This window comes from Phyllobates terribilis, unplaced genomic scaffold (assembly GCF_046119375.1).
Source record: "Phyllobates terribilis strain yellow unplaced genomic scaffold, ASM4611937v1 Scaffold_241__1_contigs__length_2998254, whole genome shotgun sequence".
NCBI lineage: Eukaryota > Metazoa > Chordata > Amphibia > Anura > Dendrobatidae > Phyllobates > Phyllobates terribilis.
In genome coordinates, this window is record NW_027363001.1 from 2,990,829 (window position 1) to 2,998,255 (window position 7,427).

Here is a 7,427-nt window from a genome sequence, read left to right on the forward strand (position 1 = left end):
CTGTGAGCTTCTCAGCGACATTCAGCCAGCCAGGTATCCTGCCTGCAGTAGATGGAATGTGGCAATGGAACGCTGGCTGCGCGTGTCATAATAGGCTCTGAGCCTTTATATACCTGTGCACAGCAGCAGCCACCTTCAGTCTGCTGCTGGACAGCCAGCAGCAGCAGCAGCAGGAGAGGTATGTAATCAGGAGCCCTCCTGCTAAGGGTAGACAGCTGCTCGTTCCACCCCACCCCCCGCCTTAATTGGTTCTCCTCCCTTCCAACGGTGTTGAGGCGGGTGGGAACAGCAGGGGGTGAAGGTGCTGTGTTTAAAGAGGTGGAGTTATGCAGATCTAAAACGCGTGGATTGCAGCAGCAGCAAGCCGAAAAGTGCAGGCATGTAAGGGATCTAGAGGTTGACAACATGTCTTCTTAACGGGAGTCCAGGAGCTCATCTCCACAAATGGACTTTTCAGGATCCTTGGGTGGCTCCGTAGTTTGAAACCAATTCTGGTTATCGCTTCTCGGCCTTTTGGCTAAGATCAGGTGTAGTATATTTCGAAAAGGCGGTTTTGGATGTTGGCCGCCCTAGTAGATTGATACATTATGCACACTGGGGTTTAGGCGCTTGTTAGTATGCCAGGTGGCTAATATAGTCATCTGGTGGAAAGCATGGCCCCCCAGGATCGACGCCATTGGGCCGGGGAAGATCGAAAGCCCGAAGTGTGAAGTGCCCCAGGAGTGGTGACCCTGGGGTGCCTTAACTCACTGGGATTGGGAACCCCACTTGAGTTTATGGCACATTTGCACAAGCACTTCAAATTTTCTTTCTTCGCACACACCCTTATTCCGGGCCTTCTGGCCTTAGGATGGGGAATTTTTCAATTCCCGGTCGAAGGTCCGGGCAGTATTATACTGTGAAACCTTCACTATTTATTTAATTTCTTTGTCACTGTGTGTCCACTTATTCACGTGTGTCACGTCCTACTAGGACTTTGTCGGGATGCGGTTCCCTTACGGGTTCCTCTCTTGGCAGGTCTAGGGGGGGAGTGTGTGGCCATCAGGTTCCGCTCCCCCCTGAACCCCCCCTGGCTCTCCTCTTTTGGGAGGAGAGCTTTGTTGGCTCCCCTCTTCCGGGAGGGGAGCACAGTCTTTGGCTCCCAGTGCCTTGCTCGGGTGAGAACTCGGGCAGGTGCTGGGGGTAAGATTGGGTCGCCTCTGGCTTCGGCTGGAGGTGGCTTTTTGTCCCTGTTCCTCGCTGTGGCCTTTTGGCTCGGAGGGACGGGGAATGGTTTGGGGGACCCTTCTCCTTTTGGAGAGGGTTTCAAGAAGACCAGCATCCTAGTGCACTTTTTTTGTGGCACTTGTCACTTTTTTAAGCGCACTCGGGTTTTGTACACGAATTCGGGCTTTCGATAAAATAAAAAAATCTGTTCTTATCAGTTTAATATCTGATACGTCCCCTATCTGGGGACCATATATTAAATGGATTTTTAGAACAGGGAGATGGAAAAAGAGCTTGCTCTGTCCACTCCACGCATTGACCTGGTATTGCAGTATCTCCAGGACCGGTGCACCCCTTCTTTAATGCAGTTTCTAAAATCAGAAAGAATTGAATTCAATGTTTTTTGTTCATTTTGCTTGTTTGTCGGATTTTGGGATGGACTCTTTGGCTTTGCTTTTCTTCTCCTCATTGGATTTTTCATGTTCAAAGTTGCAGAAGCCAGATTACAAGCTCATTTTGGTTCAACTTCAGCAACTGTGCATTGCATTGCCATGTAATGTGATGCAATGCTATCTTTCTAGCTCTCCCTTTTTACTTCCTTTTGGATAAACAGACATATTAGGCAAGCATTTTGGAGCTTTCACCTAAATAACTACAGGTGGTGAGATAAGCTGCACAATATAATTGACCTTTCAGTATATTGTTGCACACACACCATCTATTTAGCAAATGCCCTTGTTATCAACAGCAGCCTTTTAAACTCACCTGAGCTAACAGGTATGTGCGCTGGTTACTCTGCTGCGCTTAAAATTTCTTTTTTGGTTTGCTACAATGCCTTTTCTGAAACGTTGTCTCCTTCTGCTGGAACACTGACTTCTTTCATTTAATGCCTGCAGACTATAAAAGAGAACCCAACCCAAAAAGTTTGGTTGATTAGTCTGTGGCATTCTGTTAAACTGTTGCTTATGGCGGTCTCTGTGAGCTTCTCAGCGACATTCAGCCAGCCAGGTATCCTGCCTGCAGTAGATGGAATGTGGCAATGGAACGCTGGCTGCGCGTGTCATAATAGGCTCTGAGCCTTTATATACCTGTGCACAGCAGCAGCCACCTTCAGTCTGCTGCTGGACAGCCAGCAGCAGCAGCAGCAGGAGAGGTATGTAATCAGGAGCCCTCCTGCTAAGGGTAGACAGCTGCTCATTCCACCCCACCCCCCGCCTTAATTGGTTCTCCTCCCTTCCAACGGTGTTGAGGCGGGTGGGAACAGCAGGGGGTGAAGGTGCTGTGTTTAAAGAGGTGGAGTTATGCAGATCTAAAACGCGTGGATTGCAGCAGCAGCAAGCCGAAAAGTGCAGGCATGTAAGGGATCTAGAGGTTGACAACATGTCTTCTTAACGGGAGTCCAGGAGCTCATCTCCACAAATGGACTTTTCAGGATCCTTGGGTGGCTCCGTAGTTTGAAACCAATTCTGGTTATCGCTTCTCGGCCTTTTGGCTAAGATCAAGTGCAGTGATCTAGTGGCTGCTGCCTTGGTCTTGGCTGAGAGGTGCTCGGGGTACCCGGCTCCTTGGCCTGGGGGGATCGCTCTGTTTTTCAGCAGGGCTTCACCTCCCTGCTGCTATTAGGGAGTCGGATTAGTCCCCGGGCAACGGGAGGCGATCATCTACCTGGCACTTCGGTGTTGAAGGTTTCTATTGAGAAGAGGAGAACCTGTTTGTGAAGAAGATGTCTGCAGCATCACATGAAGGAGAGGAAGATCATGTGCCTGAATTCGCTAAGGTGCAGAATTCTATTCGTTTGGTTGTTCAGGAGAACTTTCGAGATCAAAAGGATTTTAGGTATGTGATGAGTTAAGTTCTTGTGGATCTTTTTGGTTTGAAGACAGAAGAAGTGTTGGCGATAATGGACTACCCCAGGAGGGGTGTTTATGATATAGTTTTTGTTGACAAAGTTTTTTTTGAAGGATATCTAAGGAAAATGACTGCAAGCCAGGATAAAAGAATGGAGGGGATAAGTGTAATGCCACACTTCCCCGTTAGAGATAAATGGATCATTGTTAAAATGTACTCTCCATTGGTGGACGAAGAGGATGTTCTTACATTTTTGGAGTTTTTTTGTTTGTCAGTAACACCAAAAGGGAAGATTTATAATGAATTTGGTTTTTGGACTTCGAAGTGGAAATTTTTGGTCCGTTTCAAAGAAGATGAGCAGGGGACTGTGTTGCTTCCCCCAGCTAGGTTTAAGTTGGGTAATATAAATGGTGATATTTTTTTCAGTGGTATACCCACTTTTTGTCGAGTTTGTCGTCAATACGGGCATGGAAAGGAAAATTGTTCGGGTGGTGTATGTGGTTTTTGCAAAAAAGGTGATCATGAGTCAAAGGATTGTAAAGATCGGAGGAAGTGCAACTTGTGTCAGGAAGATACGCATGTTTTTAAGAATTGCCCAAAGAGGAAAAGAAATAAAGAGAAGGAGGTAGTGGTTAAAAAGGTTTTGGTAGAGAGAAAGGAGGAAAGTGTAGAAAAGGTGTTGGTGGTAAAGGGAAAAGAAAGCAAACCTGTAGGAGTGCAGAGGGAGATGGAGAAAACAAGAGTAGATTGGGGGGATAGGGTAGAGAGTGAAATGGGAGGTGTAAGTCAGGGAACTGGCCGTGGTAAGGTTAAAAAGCAAGAAAAGAGAAAGGAACAGGAAGTGGAGGTGGCAATGGAAGAAAATATAGTTGTTTTTCAACAACCTATGTTTATAAAGAATGCAGAATATTTTAACCGGTTGTACCGTAAGTTGTATGATGAGAAACGTTTGGACTATCTTATAGAGAATGTTAGGAAAGAACTAATAAGAGATAAAAATGTTTTTTGTGTGAAATATAGAATACCAGATGGTGTATTGAAACAAGTTTTTTCAGCATCAAGGGTTGAAGATTTGTCCCTTAAGGTTCTGAGTTGGGTTGGGGTTCATGCTTTTGATAATGGTTACAAGTATTTTACTTGATGTTATTACTGTTGTTAATACAGTTATAATTTAAGTTTTATTTTTTTGGTATCCATTCAGGTTCTGAAACATTTCTTTCTTTGTAAGTATTGTTGTATTTTTGTATTTTTTTTTTCTGACATTAAAAGTACCAAAACCTGATGATGATTTAAGTTGGAGTCCACGTCTTGTCTCCCTTTGGGGAGAAGAGGACTGTGGAGTGGACTTTAATTTTAACCTGAATAGGTTTTTAAAAAAAAAAAAAAAAAAAAAAAAATCTGTTCTTATCAGTTTAATATCTGATACGTCCCCTATCTGGGGACCATATATTAAATGGATTTTTAGAACAGGGAGATGGAAAAAGAGCTTGCTCTGTCCACTCCACGCATTGACCTGGTATTGCAGTATCTCCAGGACCGGTGCACCCCTTCTTTAATGCAGTTTCTAAAATCAGAAAGAATTGAATTCAATGTTTTTTGTTCATTTTGCTTGTTTGTCGGATTTTGGGATGGACTCTTTGGCTTTGCTTTTCTTCTCCTCATTGGATTTTTCATGTTCAAAGTTGCAGAAGCCAGATTACAAGCTCATTTTGGTTCAACTTCAGCAACTGTGCATTGCATTGCCATGTAATGTGATGCAATGCTATCTTTCTAGCTCTCCCTTTTTACTTCCTTTTGGATAAACAGACATATTAGGCAAGCATTTTGGAGCTTTCACCTAAATAACTACAGGTGGTGAGATAAGCTGCACAATATAATTGACCTTTCAGTATATTGTTGCACACACACCATCTATTTAGCAAATGCCCTTGTTATCAACAGCAGCCTTTTAAACTCACCTGAGCTAACAGGTATGTGCGCTGGTTACTCTGCTGCGCTTAAAATTTCTTTTTTGGTTTGCTACAATGCCTTTTCTGAAACGTTGTCTCCTTCTGCTGGAACACTGACTTCTTTCATTTAATGCCTGCAGACTATAAAAGAGAACCCAACCCAAAAAGTTTGGTTGATTAGTCTGTGGCATTCTGTTAAACTGTTGCTTATGGCGGTCTCTGTGAGCTTCTCAGCGACATTCAGCCAGCCAGGTATCCTGCCTGCAGTAGATGGAATGTGGCAATGGAACGCTGGCTGCGCGTGTCATAATAGGCTCTGAGCCTTTATATACCTGTGCACAGCAGCAGCCACCTTCAGTCTGCTGCTGGACAGCCAGCAGCAGCAGCAGCAGGAGAGGTATGTAATCAGGAGCCCTCCTGCTAAGGGTAGACAGCTGCTCGTTCCACCCCACCCCCCGCCTTAATTGGTTCTCCTCCCTTCCAACGGTGTTGAGGCGGGTGGGAACAGCAGGGGGTGAAGGTGCTGTGTTTAAAGAGGTGGAGTTATGCAGATCTAAAACGCGTGGATTGCAGCAGCAGCAAGCCGAAAAGTGCAGGCATGTAAGGGATCTAGAGGTTGACAACATGTCTTCTTAACGGGAGTCCAGGAGCTCATCTCCACAAATGGACTTTTCAGGATCCTTGGGTGGCTCCGTAGTTTGAAACCAATTCTGGTTATCGCTTCTCGGCCTTTTGGCTAAGATCAAGTGTAGTATCTGTTCTTATCAGTTTAATATCTGATACGTCCCCTATCTGGGGACCATATATTAAATGGATTTTTAGAACAGGGAGATGGAAAAAGAGCTTGCTCTGTCCACTCCACGCATTGACCTGGTATTGCAGTATCTCCAGGACCGGTGCACCCCTTCTTTAATGCAGTTTCTAAAATCAGAAAGAATTGAATTCAATGTTTTTTGTTCATTTTGCTTGTTTGTCGGATTTTGGGATGGACTCTTTGGCTTTGCTTTTCTTCTCCTCATTGGATTTTTCATGTTCAAAGTTGCAGAAGCCAGATTACAAGCTCATTTTGGTTCAACTTCAGCAACTGTGCATTGCATTGCCATGTAATGTGATGCAATGCTATCTTTCTAGCTCTCCCTTTTTACTTCCTTTTGGATAAACAGACATATTAGGCAAGCATTTTGGAGCTTTCACCTAAATAACTACAGGTGGTGAGATAAGCTGCACAATATAATTGACCTTTCAGTATATTGTTGCACACACACCATCTATTTAGCAAATGCCCTTGTTATCAACAGCAGCCTTTTAAACTCACCTGAGCTAACAGGTATGTGCGCTGGTTACTCTGCTGCGCTTAAAATTTCTTTTTTGGTTTGCTACAATGCCTTTTCTGAAACGTTGTCTCCTTCTGCTGGAACACTGACTTCTTTCATTTAATGCCTGCAGACTATAAAAGAGAACCCAACCCAAAAAGTTTGGTTGATTAGTCTGTGGCATTCTGTTAAACTGTTGCTTATGGCGGTCTCTGTGAGCTTCTCAGCGACATTCAGCCAGCCAGGTATCCTGCCTGCAGTAGATGGAATGTGGCAATGGAACGCTGGCTGCGCGTGTCATAATAGGCTCTGAGCCTTTATATACCTGTGCACAGCAGCAGCCACCTTCAGTCTGCTGCTGGACAGCCAGCAGCAGCAGCAGGAGAGGTATGTAATCAGGAGCCCTCCTGCTAAGGGTAGACAGCTGCTCGTTCCACCCCACCCCCCGCCTTAATTGGTTCTCCTCCCTTCCAACGGTGTTGAGGCGGGTGGGAACAGCAGGGGGTGAAGGTGCTGTGTTTAAAGAGGTGGAGTTATGCAGATCTAAAACGCGTGGATTGCAGCAGCAGCAAGCCGAAAAGTGCAGGCATGTAAGGGATCTAGAGGTTGACAACATGTCTTCTTAACGGGAGTCCAGGAGCTCATCTCCACAAATGGACTTTTCAGGATCCTTGGGTGGCTCCGTAGTTTGAAACCAATTCTGGTTATCGCTTCTCGGCCTTTTGGCTAAGATCAAGTGTAGTATCTGTTCTTATCAGTTTAATATCTGATACGTCCCCTATCTGGGGACTATATATTAAATGGATTTTTAGAACAGGGAGATGGAAAAAGAGCTTGCTCTGTCCACTCCACGCATTGACCTGGTATTGCAGTATCTCCAGGACCGGTGCACCCCTTCTTTAATGCAGTTTCTAAAATCAGAAAGAATTGAATTCAATGTTTTTTGTTCATTTTGCTTGTTTGTCGGATTTTGGGATGGACTCTTTGGCTTTGCTTTTCTTCTCCTCATTGGATTTTTCATGTTCAAAGTTGCAGAAGCCAGATTACAAGCTCATTTTGGTTCAACTTCAGCAACTGTGCATTGCATTGCCATGTAATGTGATGCAATGCT

At 44.7% G+C, this 7,427-nt stretch overlaps 4 non-coding genes across 4 annotated transcripts; all 4 read left to right on the top strand.

The window, feature by feature from the left end:
• Positions 1 to 1,379: 1,379 nt before the first annotated feature.
• Positions 1,380 to 1,563, top strand: LOC141217613 (U2 spliceosomal RNA). Its single transcript, XR_012286440.1, has one exon. It is a non-coding gene; the product is annotated as a U2 spliceosomal RNA (small nuclear RNA).
• Positions 1,564 to 4,416: 2,853 nt separating this feature from the next.
• On the top strand, positions 4,417 to 4,604 carry LOC141217619 (U2 spliceosomal RNA). The gene has a single exon (XR_012286443.1). It is a non-coding gene; the product is annotated as a U2 spliceosomal RNA (small nuclear RNA).
• A 1,115-nt stretch (positions 4,605 to 5,719) lies between these two features.
• LOC141217536 (U2 spliceosomal RNA) lies at positions 5,720 to 5,910 on the top strand. Its single transcript, XR_012286368.1, has one exon. It is a non-coding gene; the product is annotated as a U2 spliceosomal RNA (small nuclear RNA).
• Positions 5,911 to 7,022: 1,112 nt separating this feature from the next.
• LOC141217488 (U2 spliceosomal RNA) lies at positions 7,023 to 7,213 on the top strand. The gene has a single exon (XR_012286321.1). It is a non-coding gene; the product is annotated as a U2 spliceosomal RNA (small nuclear RNA).
• Positions 7,214 to 7,427: the final 214 nt, after the last annotated feature.